Source organism: Anolis carolinensis, chromosome 5, assembly GCF_035594765.1.
Source record: "Anolis carolinensis isolate JA03-04 chromosome 5, rAnoCar3.1.pri, whole genome shotgun sequence".
NCBI classification, from domain to species: domain Eukaryota; kingdom Metazoa; phylum Chordata; class Lepidosauria; order Squamata; family Dactyloidae; genus Anolis; species Anolis carolinensis.
Window position 1 is genome coordinate 187,910,052 of NC_085845.1, and position 14,578 is coordinate 187,924,629.

The window sequence follows — 14,578 nt, forward strand, 5'->3', positions numbered from 1 at the left end:
TTCCATCTGACAACATCTTTGAAATTGCACTCTTGAGCTTCCATGAAAAAGCTTGAAACCAAATTGCACAGTTACCCTGGAAACTCCTGTCATGAACTTGAATTGAGGGAAGAAACCAGGCAACAGATATAATTTACTTTGCTGACAGCCTTGACATGTTTTGTGAGCTTCTCTCATCCTTCTGCATTCTGTTGAAGCCCATTGAGGAAGATGTGATGAGAAACACAGTGATATGCCACAAAGTTGCAAAAATTTATAAGCAAAAGCATCACCCCACAATTTCCACCAGCTGTGTTTGTGCTTTCTCACCCTTTATTTTTAAGAGTACACAGGCTTGAATTAGCATGGCCTTTTCCACCCAAGGAATAATCTGTTTTGCAGAATGCACTTCTCTGCATGCTTCCTGTACATATTTTTCCCTGAGAAAGAACTGGTGCTTTGTTTATGTTAATTTGCTTAAAAGAAGAAAATGAAAATGACAACAGATTTTGGAAGGGTTGTAAAATATATCAAAGATTGAGTCAAGGGAAAGAGAAAAAAGGCAATAATCTCTAACCATTTTCAAGTTAATTGTCTGCAAAAACAAATCACATCTTGGGTGGTCATTTTTTTACCAGTGAGAAGCCATAATGCCAAGCAATCCCCATTACTTCCAGGATCTATTTTTTAAATGTTGTTCATTTATATATGCTACTTCACATTCATTTATTCAAATTTCTAAGTATTAATTGAAACTAAGCTTTTTAAATCTGGACAATTTAATATTAACCATGCTACCAGATTTCTCATTTAGAGATAACTTCTATTACATGATCTCTAAGAGAACTAGAAATAGATTGGTTGTTGGTGACCCCAAAAGTTAAGACTCTGTTTTTGAAATGACTGGGAGAGGCACAAGCTTCTCACAACCTTATGATGATTGTGCAACCCATATTTTGTGCAAAACGTTTGAACCATGTATAGTTTGTGCTTGCCCTGCACATTAGAATTATAACCAGATTTTCATTCAATTCGGAGCTCTCTGTCCTGTGTCCTGCTTGGGAAGGATGCTTTTAACACTTCTGTTTTTCTCTTTGTCTTTCAATACCATTCTTCAATATTTTGCTCTTTCCCCATTCTTTTCTTAACTGTTTGTTTTCCATTAACATTCCTCAGACAGTTCTTTTAACACGGAAAGCTAAGATTTATGAAAAGTTGTAGCCTTTTGAATAAATGTCCACATAAAATGGCTAGAAAAGGAGAAGCCATAGCTCACTAGCACAGGAAAGAAATCATAGCTTTTAGCTTGTAGAAAATGTCATGCTGACTTCTCATCATCTCATACTACAAGTGATGGAAATTTTGTAAATATTCATTATTAGGTGCTGCTGGCTCAACATTGCTGCCTTAATGTTTATGATACCTTTCATATTTTATAGTGTTGTTTTATGCGATTGATGGAAGTACTTAAAAATGAGGACGGACATTGATTAGACCATTCTCCACCCCACATCCAATTTGTCCTGTGGAATTCTGATGTAGATCCACAGTCTATTTCTGAGTATCAAATTAAAAGCTGGATTCAAACCTGTGAAGACAACATATAGACTTTTAATGAGTGATCCTTCATAGTTCTGAAATAGTTGACTTGCCTTTTCTAAAGCCAGTTTAATCACCATATTTTAATCCTCAATCCAACTAATGAGCCAATTGTTAGGGTACTGGGCATAGAGTTTACCCACTATTGAAAATAGACTAATTGACAAGTAATTAATGGGATAATTCATATTCCCTTTTTTAAAGATAGGGTTTATGATAAACTGGTACCTGTTTATCAAGCAGTAGTCAAGCAGTCCTGCAAATTTGAGGGGACTGGGTTGCTAGTAGACCTGACTGCTGTTTGATGTTAGCTTTCAAAAGTTCAAGTATAATTGAATCTGGCCTGGAACCTTTCCAGGTTTAATTTTGGAAATTAATGTCTTTATCTCAGTTGGAGTCACAGGAGCCCAGTGGGGAGAGTCTGAGAAATCCAAGGCAAGAAAACCTGTCTTTCTTCTACATGGTGTCTGTGAAATCGCACATATGGTATCGCCTGCATAGCCAATTTCAGAATCTTCTTGAAAGCTCTTTGATACAAAAAATGGTGGTAGCCCCGTCCACACTCCCCATAAAGTATATAACCAGTGGGAGGGGCTACTACCTCAGTTCTTTTTGTCCGCCTCTCTCGCAGCAACTAAGGAATCTTTCTCTTGTGTAACTATTACTTATTATTTATTATTATTATTTATTATGGAACGTTTTATTATTTTATCTCAGCTGTCCTGATCTGGACTGTCCTTTGGCTGTCTTGATCCTGTCTGGTAAAGTCTTCTACAACATTTTTCTTTTAAGGAAAGTGCCTCATGTGGGGGGAGAGCTGCCAGTACTGATGGGCATGCTCCGTTGATTTTGCCTGGCGGAGGGCCATGTAGTGTAAATCTACCCTCCCCTGCTGCTCCCAGAAAAATTGGCCACATGTCAACCTTTCTCAAAAGGAATGCTAGGCCAAGGCCAAGAAGCAGCCAGGGTCTAGAAATCCAAGGAGTCTCACCACTGCTGGCTGGGCCTGAAATGGCTCCCGAGTTGGCCAATAAGCTTTCAAGGGGTAGCAGCAGCTCCTCAGGCCACCTCTCTGAAGAGCGCCTCTGCTCCGTCTTTGCATGTGAGGCAGACACAAGGCTACCGGGACTGGAGTACCCTGAACAGCGCCTCTGCTTTCTTTCGGGCTCACGCATGCACAAACGCAAGGCCGTCAGGACCAGAGTCCTCCGAACAGCACCTCAGCTCCACCTTCGGGTGTGATGCAGGCACAAGACCACTGGGACTAGAGTCCCCTGGAAAGCGCCTCTGCTCCTCTTTGGGCATGATGTATGCGCAGGCGCAAGGCCACTGGGACAGGAGTCCCCTGAACGGTGCCTGTGCTCTTCCTTCGGGTATGATGCTTGCGCTTGATGGAAAATCTTAGCCTCTCGTGCCATATGTAGGGCGCAGAAAAGGGTTCGGAGCGACATTGGCTTCTGGTAAAGGCAAGGAAAATAGAAGACTCAGCACCCTTCCCGCCGTTCTGTTGAGAAGCGCTATGGCACTTCCCCCAGTGGCGGCTGCTGTTACTACGCCTGGAAATCCGGCTTCCCTGCAACCTCTGTTGGAGGCACATGCGCAGGTGGAGGAGAGCAAGATCGCTTTCATCCCAGAAGCCGCATGGTGCTCCTCCCCCAGCCTATCAAGGATCTTTCCACCCATGGACCCGTAGGGCCGTTCCAGCACCAGGAGGTACTTCAGGGGCCCAGAATCGTGCTCCTCTTCTTCTTCCTTCCTCTACTGGGGAATCAAGACTGTATAGAATTGCAGTTGCTGGCTTCACTTCTCAAGCCCCTTGTCGGTCCCGACACTCCTTTCGAATCCGTACATGGTGGCAGCCATCCCTTTCCAACTTGAGGAGTCGGTCCCGAGGCTCATCCTACAAGCGCAGATAATGGTGGAGCAGATCCCTCTCCCATCTTAGGGAGAGGCTGGATAGGGCTCCTTACCTCCCTCTGCACCAGAAGGGGTTCTAGCACTGTTCTCCTCAGGGACTGTACTTTTCCTTGGGCCTTATGCCCCTAAGCCTCCCACCCTAATGGCAGCCCCCACTTCAATGGCTACTACTGCCACCTCTATGGCTCCCCCTAGGGCTGCTGCCTCAATTGCACCCTCTATGGCCATTGCAATGGAACTGCACCAAGATCATGGTCTTTTTCTTATCAACTCAACGAGACCTCCTCACTCCCCCCGGTGGTGGATCTTTACCTTGACTTTGACTCTTCGAACAGCATTATAGAAATTATAGGTGTTCCAGATGAACCAGAGTTGCTCCGTCCTGATGAAGCGAATACCTTCTCCACCCATGTGGTGCATGGCACTTATGGTGCCGGATTCAACAACTTGACGGCCATTCAATAATAATAATAATAATAATAATAATAATAATAATAATAATAATAATAATAATCTTTTATTTATAACCCGCCCACATTTCCCATAGGGACTCAAGCAGCTTAAAAGATAACACACAATGGTGCCATGACATATAAGCTACAATACAACAATGTATCAAATGAATAACAATAAAGCAACCTCTATCAATAGAGACAGTTAAGTATGGCTGTAGCCATAATGAAAAGATTCATATAACAGTTCAACACTTCACGGCTCTTATGGCGCTGAGTTCTATAAAATTGCAACACTTATGGTGTGTCCCTCACGGGTACATCCACCTACCCTGCTGATTAACCCTATATTCCTTTTGGAACAGCAGCCTACACACCTACTGTACTCCGCTGCCTACCTTCTCAAGTTTACTAGTCCACCAAACTTTACCCTGGGCTCTGCCCCAGGAAAATCAAAGGGATCAGTATTACACACTGTGCCAACCTGGCTTCTATAGACTGGATGAAATCCTAACTCTGTTGTAGTGGACATGACACAACAGTGCACCAACTAAAAACCTCTTACATCTCCACTTGGCATGGAGAGCAAGAGGTCTGATACCATGGGCAAGAGGTCAACATTCCTGTTGGCCTCTTCATGTGTTTAGCCCATTATGGGGCATACATGGGAGCCTTCCAACTCTTCCTATGGTTTTAAGTTGCTCCATACTTTGATTACCTCCACATAGAGGAGCAAGGGTTTGCCAAAGTGTTCCAACAACAGATTGTAGCTCTGGCAAAACCGCTAAAACTTGGCAAATCACTCAGCCGACTCTGCATGGAAGCTCTTCGCAGCCGCTACTTCTCCCTGCAGGCATGCTTGACTTTGATTTTCTAAACTCTCCACTGAAGGGTATGCCAGCACTAAGGACCTGCCCATACATGATGATGGTCTTCGCCAACTGGATAACCGAAACAAAGTTGGAGCCCATGCACAAAATGTGCCAGACATCTCACAAATGGGATTCCCTGTTTACTCTTTCTACCGACAGGGACCAAAGTGGATGCTGATTGATCCCGTCTGTTGAAAATCATTCAATGCAAAACCAAGCAGATCCCGCTTTATTGTACAAGTCAAACCACCTTCGCCTAGAAGCAGAACCACTTCCTTCGGGGACCCCAGAAGGGTGAAGCGAGGCAACAGGGCAATCACAAACAGCACTTTTGGGCACCCCTAGACTGCATGTCAGGGGGTGCATAACACTGTACCTCTTAATACCCCTCGGAGTTCATGTTTTTGTCCACTTGAGAGTGTTTACAGCTTCTCCAGCTAAAGCTTACCTCTGACACCTGGGCCCTCAGCATTATTGGGAGTGGATATACCATTGAATCCAGCAGGTAACCGGCTGTGTGCCGGTCTTGCCCCTTCGGGCTATCACAACGGTTTTTTCTCCCATTACATCTGGTCCCCAAATGGACTCCTGGATCCCGTCGTACTTCACATTTGAGAGAGGTGAACCATCATATTGACCTGGCAAGTTCAGGATGGTACCACCCCCATCATTCTTCCTTTGCTGAGGAAAGGTGTGTGGTTTACAAAGGTTGATCTACTTGATACCTACCTCCACTCCTTGATCAACCATGGGTAACTTAGGTTCTTGGCGTACATGATAGGGGACCCTGCATCCTGTTTTAATGTTCTTCCTTTTGAGATGTCAACGGCACCAAGACTTTTCACTAAGTGCACAGCTGTCATTGAAGCTCACTTTCATCTAAAGAGCTTTCAAGTCTATCCCTACGCCAGTAAATGGCTCTCGCTGATGAATTCCAAGTCCCAGCTTCAACCTGACATCTCCTCATACTCTCTCCTTTGGACTTTAAGGTCACAGTCAACAAATAATAAGTTTTTCCCTGGTCACATTCAATGGATTCAGTTATAAGGGTGACCCTGGTTTGGAGGGCTTTGGTGTACACCAAGCATATTTGATCAGTTCAGGGTCGCATGACCTCTACAACGGTGGTCGCACCCTTTCCAAGACTGAAGCTCCATTCCCTATGAGCATGGTTCTCAAGAGAGCACGGTCTTGTCCCGCAGGCCATTTGCCACTGCTCCCATTGGAAGGAGTGGGGGATGTATGTGCGGAAGGGCGGTTCCGCTTGCTACTCCGCTTTTATTGCTTGCCCTTCATGCATGAGATTGGTGTGACTATAGGAAAGTCTAACATGTGGCTATATGTCTTACGGAGACAAAGATACTCTGGCCAACCACCTCAACAGAAAATTGTCCACCCATCACAAGTAGCCTATCTTCAAGCGATAGACAATCCAGAGTTGGACCGGTCTACGAAGGAGTACAATGGCAAGTGTCCTCTCTACCGTGCGTGTTGACCCCGAAACCAAGCTCAGGGCTGTCTAGGAGATGTGTTCCTTCTTGCTTGGCACCATTGCTTCCCTTTACGAGTTTGTGCACTTACTGAACTACTCAGATCTCCTCATGCCTCAAGGGGGTTGAGTTCTCTGTCCGGATGTACACCACCTCAGTCTAGCAGCTTGGCGGATTTTAATCCAATCAGTGTTGCTGGACCAGACCCTACTCTTCTCACAGTTTGTGAGGGCTATCATGGATGCAGCCCAGTGAGCCTTCACTAAACGTTCTTACATCTATAAGTAGACTCATTTTGACCTCTGTGTCTGTCACGACCCAGGCTGCAGAGCACCAATAACCATACACAGAGGCCAGAATCTATCTAATATCTTTATTGTAGGAATATATAAAGTTAATAAAAACAAGTGTAGAAAATAGTCCAGAATTAGACCTTTCAGGAAAGGTCAGAATTAGTCCAAAAAAGCAATGTCCAATAAGAAATATTAAGGTCCAAAGTTGTAATCCAATAACCGAAACACTCACTTTGCCAAGCAAAGTGAGGGGAGTTGACAAGGTCCTTTAGTCCATGAAACTTGAGCGAGGCTAGGAAATAACTTGATACTTGAAACAAGGCTTGAACGTGGAACAAGGTAACTAAGAACAAGAACAAGGTCCGTGGAATAACTTGATAAATCCGTGGAACAAGGCAAGGATTGATCCTGGGAAACAAGGCAAAGTCCGTAGATAAACAAAGGCTGGGAAGCAAGGCGAAGGCTGGATAGCAAGGCAAGGCTTGAGCAGGAGCGAGGCTTGAACCGGAGCGCGCTGTCCAGACACAACTCGCTCCGTAGGCTGACGAATTGACTCCGCGAAGTTACTACGCGGGTAAAACACCTAAATAGAGTCTAGCTTTCCCGCCGAAGCAGTTCTCTGGGAATCAGAACCGAAAGCTAACTCTGAGACCAGATGTGAGACTCCCCAAAGATTCTCACGAGAAGCAGTCTTAATTGGCCACATTCTTAGCTGCAATCCTCGCACTCCTGCGCGAAGCTGAATCCAAACTTCTCTGTTGTTTACAAAACTCCCGGCGCAAGAATACGGGAGAAGTAGGCTCTGGGCTTGTTTGACATACTTCTGGGAGACAACTTTCTTGCAGGTGCAAGGTTCCCAGATCTGCCTGGGAAAGATCTGGCTGAGAGGAATCCAGTTCAGACTGGGAAGGTAAAAAACCCAAGTTTTCATCTTCATCAGGAATTACAATGTCCTGAGCAGGACTACAAGGCCCATGGGTCATCACAGTGTCTCAAGAGGAGCTGTCCCTGTTTCGAAGCTGGATTCTCTGGTCTTGGCCTGTTGGTTCACTCTCAGGCACGGACCTTCTTTCCTTCAGGTTTCTTTCTTCATGGTTTTTCCTTCACGGTCCCCCCCCCCCCAAAAAAAACTACTTCATCCCATGATCTTGTCTTGAAATCTGGGAGTTGTACCTTCTTCCCTCATCAAGCCTCCCTTTGAGCCTTCAGCTTCAACCAACTTGCCCTATCTCTCCTGGAAAACAGCCTTTCTAGATGAGTGAGTTTGTGCAGTCTGGGCTGTTAACCCCTATCTTCGATCTCACAAAGTCAGGGTCGTGCTATGCACTGTCATAGCCTTCCTGCCTAGAGTAGCCTTTCTGGAGGTTATCTTCTCAAGCTTCTTCCTGGATCCATCACTTACAGAGAGGTCACTTTTCCTTTTGGATGTCAGGAAGGTTTTTTGGCTTATTATATGTAGAGAATGGCATAATGTCATGAGGCCTTTGGCCTTTTTTGTGTGCATATAACGGCAGAACTCAGGAAGTTTCCTAGGATGTTCCTGGAGTACCGGAAGGATGCCAGTGGTCTCCCAGTCTCAGTGGTTGTCTCCTGGAATCACTTTGGCAATTAATCTGGCTTACTGTTTGGCTAGTCGTGACTTCACCAGATCTCTGACAGCCTCCACTGCAAAACGTCTGTCTGACGGCAGCTTGATTCAGTCCACTCACCTTCATCTCACATTACAGGATCTATGCTCTTATAGTAAGATGCAGCCTTTGGCGGAACAGTTTGTTTCCCTTGGTGGCATGACACCCACCAGCCGAGATTATTAGCTTGCTAGTCTACCATATGTGCGATTTCACAGACACTACGTAGAAGAAGTAATGGTTGCTTACCTGTAACCGTATTTCTTCAAGTAGTGACATGTGAAATTCCACATCCCCACCCATCCTCCCTGCTGTTGTCATGCCTCGGTCCTTCAAGCTGCTACTCGCGGAGGAGGAACTGAGGCAGTAGCCCCTCCCACTGGTTATATACCAGTGTTCGTGTGGGCGGGGCAAACACCATTTTTCTATCAAAGAGCTTTCTAGAAGATTCCGAAACTGGCTGCGCAGGTACAGGAGATACCATATGTGCGAATTTCACAGATCACCACTCGAAGAAATACAGTTACAGGTAAGCAACCATTACTTATTCACAGCCTCTAAACAAAATAGAGAAATAAGATCCCCAAACATGAGCAGGTATATTATATTGAATCAAACCCACAAGGTTGTTTAATATGCCTATAATGTTAACCAAAATTGCATAGTGTCTTTTTAAAAGAAAAAATTCCAAAACGCTCTATTGCCTATCCATGGTTTCATTTATTTTCTAGGCAGTCAGACCTTTAATAGTGTATTTTAATATGACTGAGGCAAAGTTCCACAGCATTTTAGCCTTAAATATAATCTCAGACTCAGAGTCTTTAATAATTTTGTGAATTGTGAATTATAAATTAGAGAGCAAATATTGTCGCCATCCCCACCCCTCAGTAATGGGGGAGGGCTCTTAATCAGGGCCCTTCCACACCGCCATATTACCCAGAATAACAGGGCAGATAATCCACACTATCTGCTTTGACTTGTTTTATCTGAGTCCACTCTGCCATATAATCCAGTTCAATGTGGATTTTGTACAGCTGTGTGGAAGGTGCCTCAGTTAGTTTGATGTCAATACTAGAATTTTGATGATGAAAAAAAGAAATTCTAGGCTACTTCAACAAGAATATGGTGTCTCAATTAAAGCCCTCTCTGCAGAACCCAAAATCCCCTTAATAGGAGGGAGAATGACATTGCTATCTTTCTCTTTGCCTATTCTCCATTTCAAATAAGCCAAAATTATATGTAGTCTAGTACAATAAATCTGCTTTCCCCATGCTGATCCCCATTAATCAAATGGGTGTTCGTTTAAATTAATAACAATACTTTTAAAGGATTAAAACAAAACAGCTGAAGAGACAAGATTTGGAAATGTAAGGGCCCTTCCATGCAGCTGTATAAAATCCACATTGAACTAGATTATATGGCAATGTGGACTCAGATAACCCAGTTCAAATTAGATATTGTGGATTATCTGCCTTGATATTCTGAGTTATATGGCTGTGCGGAAGGGTGCTAAGGCAGATTAGTTTAAATAAACTCACAAATATTTTTTATACTTGGAAGTGTATATGGTGGAGGAGATGGTTCTCCAGGGGTCCTATAGAGAACTCTTGTGGCTCTTCAACCTTCGGCAGTTGCCAGCTCTGCTGTTACTATTAATAAAATGCTAATCATTCACATGCCACTGCTTTAATGTGCTGTGGGGTTATTTTAAGCAAACAATGCCAGCCTATGTCACTAAGAGTACAATACAATAAAATGGTGACAAGAGAATGAACTGGTATAAGTACACACTAACATCACTAATCATAAACCCTGTTTCCCCTAAAATAAGACATCCTCAGAAAATAAGAACTAGTAGAGGTTTTGCTGAATTGCTAAATATAAGGCCTCCCCCGAAAGTAAGACCTAGCAAAGTTTTTGTTTGGAAGAGTGCCCGCCGAACAGAACACCAGAGCATGCAGGATCGGTAAATGTACGTACCATAGTGTTGTACATAGAAATATTGGTAGTAACAAGAAATTCTTGATAGGATTCATAGTTTGTCTGGTTATGCTGGTTTGTGATGACAACTACTGTACAGTATATAATAAATGTTCATTTTTTGGTTCAACAATAAATGTGAATTCTTCATGGAAAAATAAGACATCCCCTGAAAGTAAGACCTAGCGCATCTTTGGGAGCAAAAATTAATATAAGACACTGTCTTATTTTCGGGGAAACACAGTATATATCCAGGATTAGCACAAAAGCTGCTGTCCTGCATCTTAAGGGTTGGGATATTTATGAATCAATTTACAATATGTGATCTAATAAAAACTTGAGAGCGTTTTTCCTTTGTCCATATTAGGTCCCTTCTACACTGCCATATAATCCAGATTATCAAATCAGATAATTCACATTATCTGCTTTGAACTGGATTATAGAAATCTACACTGCCATACAATCAAGTTCAAAGTAGATAATCCAGATTTTATATGGCAGTGTAGAAGGGGCCTCAGTGTACTGCTTTTAACGTTGAATGCTGTAAGACACTTGTGAAAGCTCAGTTCTGGTAGATATGCCGCAACTTGAAACACAGTTGGTGAAAACGTGATTATGAAAGAGGACAAGCAATATACATATATTTTACATGACTGATTCTTCTGATCTTTATGTTCAAATATTTGTAGAGACAATGTAAAGCAATACAGTAATACTTTGGTGCTGTTGCACAGAAACACAGGTATACATATATAAATCCCCAGTACAGATTTTTTTTCAGTGGTGGAAAATGGAAGATTTTATGTGCGGAGATGTAAATCTCTGTCTCAGTCATCAGCCTTGTAAATGTAAAAAAATATATAAGCAGAAGGTCACTTGGTTATTTATTTATTTACTATTTATTTATTTATTTATTTATTTGCCTCTCCGTGTTACATGTGGATATGTTGTACTGCTTACAGGCAATATTTTATTCTTTTGGATATGAAGTCCAGGGTTTTCAAAGGTTGAAAAGATATTTTAATAACTAATATTAGAGGCAACAGAGACAAATGCATGGTAATGCTATCAATGAAAGAATAATCAACCCTCTTGTGTAAATCATCATTGATTTTTGTGGTCATTTTAAAAAATCAGTTTTAAAAGTGAAGAGATCTTTTTTTTAAAAAAAAACACTTTAACTGCTAGGCAAGGTGGCCCCCTGGCAAATACAATATAATCAAATACATTTTGAAAGTACATAGGGAATTTCTACAAGGTCAGACAAAATTAATGCTGAAATAAAATAAATTGACTTACTAACTAGGCCAGGGAGTTAACATTTTTAAAATGGTGATGATTATGATGATTTAGGAGATTGCAGCTTCATGAACGAGTATTAATACACCAGTATATTGTGTAAAATAATAAGCTACTAGAAAGGTTATACTAAAAGACTACCAAACGTGAAGAGCAACAGATTATTCTTATTTAGATATAATTATCAAGATATTCACAAAAGGGCATCTAAACTGTGAACTCCAAATAGAAGTTCATGTGTAATTTTTAAATGATGTTTTATAATTGATGTTTTAATGATCCGTTTTAATTGTAATTTGTTTCTATAATTATTGTTCTGGCATCTAATGATTGCCAGTTGTGAAGCCGTCCTGAGTCCCCCCTAAGGGGTGGGAAAGATGGGATACAAATGTATTAAATAAATAAATAAATAAATAAATAAATATAATGCATCCAGGCTAGATTACTACGTGGGGCTGCCCCAGAAGAGTGTTTGGAAACTTCAACTGGTTCAAAGGTCAGGTGTTAGACTGCTCATGGGAGCGGGATATAGAGAAATAACCAACCTGCTCCTGAAGCAGCTACACTGGCTTCCGGTTTGTTTCCGGGCACAATTCAAGGTGCTGGCTTTGGCCTATTTACAGTAGGCCCAGCCTACTTGAGAGACCATATGTCCTTCTACCAACCCACTTGAGCCCTGAGATCTGCAGGAGAGGCCTTTCTCTTGGTCCCACCACCATCGCAGGCACATTTGGTGGGAACGAGAGAGAGGGCCTTCTCGGTGGTGGCACTGTGGCTCTGGAACTCCCTCCCTAATGAGGTACAATCAGCCTCCTCCTTACTGGCCTTTCATTTGCAAATTAAAACCTTTGTGGAGCCAGGCCTTCCCAGATGAATGAAAATAGGCACTTCCAGTCTGATAAATAATTTCATAATACCTGACAAATAACTTTAGAGGCCAGAGGTTATGGATATCTGTAAATGGTGCTTGCTGCAGGTTTTTAAATTGTTATATTTGACATGTTAATTGGGTTTTTATATCAGGATGATGTTTTAATCTGATATTGTACTGCAGTCGGATGTGTTTGTATGAATTTTATATGTTGTACGCTGCTTTGAATCCCACCCGTGGGGAAAAAGCAGGATAGAAATAAATAAATAAATAGATAATAAAGACAAATACTTTGCCTGATAAATGCCAAGGACACCCATTGACTGAATCACTCAAAATGTAGGCCCTGCATCTAAAGAATACCTTGGCAATACATTTTAATATGTGTATGTATAGAATCTTTACAATGATTATGCATTTTAACTATGTTGTAATCCACCTTGAGCTACTTAAAATAGGAAGTGAAATGTTTTGTATTTTGATTGATTTTAGAAGTGTACATAAACACAGTGAATATATATAACAAACATATAACGTATGTATATGTATACAGTGTTCCCTCACTTATCGCGGGGGTTACGTTCCAGGACCACCTGCAATAAGTTAACATCTGCAACGTAGGGATGCTATATTTATTTTAATATTTATACATTATTTTAGTAGTTATACACTATTTTACGTCTTTATCAACCAATTGTGTGTTGATAAATGGCCTCCTTCTCCCGTTGCCACTTGGGCTCCTTTTCACTCCTTTCGGCTTCTCCTTCCTCCCTTCCTTAGGCTGTAAATTGTAATTGTTTATGATTTATAATATTCTTTTAGAGTTTCTTAAAAAATCGCAAAACAGCAAATCCGCGAAAAGTGAACCGCAAAGTAGGAGGGAACACTGTATATATAAGGTATATATACATACTTTCCCTATAGTAAGACAGTGTTATATTCCCAACCTTACTTCGTCCTCAAATAGGTTAACCTTAACTATTATTGTAAAGGGCATAACATCTTTTCAATCTCTGTGAGAATGCAGGAAAAAATAGGGACTGCATGATAGTTGTATTTTAAGTATATTTTAAGTTTTTAGTCCTTTTAATAAAATGAATAATTCATGTAATATACCTAACATCAACTAAATTTGTTTTTCATTTATATGTAGTATAAACTTCAAGATGATTTAGATTTTCTTCTAAGTAATTTTCATGTATGAAGAGGGAGAGCTTTATGGTAAAACGGTTTGACTCTGCTTCCATTCTAAACACAGTAGAAAAGGACTAATTGAAAGCAGTAAACACACACAGATAAAAACAAATCACAAAACATATAATTATTATTTCCCCTATATCAACCATATAATAATAAACTATCCCCAAAGGGACTCGGGGCAGCTTACAACATGGATAAATACAATAAAAATAAATAGAAAATAAAAAATAAACAAAATAATAATACATCAGATCAATATAAGACAAAACAAAATAAGCCAAAGCACGAGTAAACAACAATTAAACAATAAGCATTATAAAATATTAGTTAAAATCACAGGCATTCCTATAAGTTAAATAAGAGCCCTACTACCTGAATCAAAGTATATCCATATAAGCAAGGACCTTGTCCACATTAAGAGGTGTTGGCTAATCATTGCCAAAAGCCTGTTTGAACAGCCAGGTCTTCAAATCCCTCCTAAATGTCATGAAGGTGGTTGCTTGTCTAATCTTCCGGGGAAGGGTGTTCCAGAGCTGGAGGCAACTACTGAGAAGGCCTTCTTCCTCATCCCCACCAGCATCGCTTGGGATGGGGATGGGATCAAGAGAACAACCTTTCCAGCATTAAAGCCTAAATAGGTTCATAAGAGGGGATGCGGTTGCATAAATAATAGGCAGCACCCGAACCGTACAATAAATAATCTTAAAACAGTTAAAACATTTAAATAGTATCATAATATACAATAAACAAAATTAAAACTGCAAATTGCTTGTTCCATTCATCCGCCAGACCTTGTACAAAAACCTTAATCCAGACCGCATCAAAGCCAACGAAACTTATTCTTTAAACACTTGCTTGCATAGCCAGGTCTTCAGTTGCTTTCTGAACCCCAGGAGGGATGGAGCCCACTGGATGTCGCTGGGGAGGGAGTTCCACAGCCGAGGAGCCACCACTGAGAAGGCCCTGTCTCTCGTCCCCACCAGCCGCGCTTGAGAGGC

General features: G+C 41.5%; 1 protein-coding gene across 23 annotated transcripts in view; it reads left to right on the top strand.

Moving 5' to 3' along the window:
• The window catches only part of cacna1c (calcium voltage-gated channel subunit alpha1 C), a 650,264-nt gene that overhangs the window by 444,241 nt on the left and 191,445 nt on the right, over positions 1-14,578 (top strand). The window lies entirely within an intron of this gene.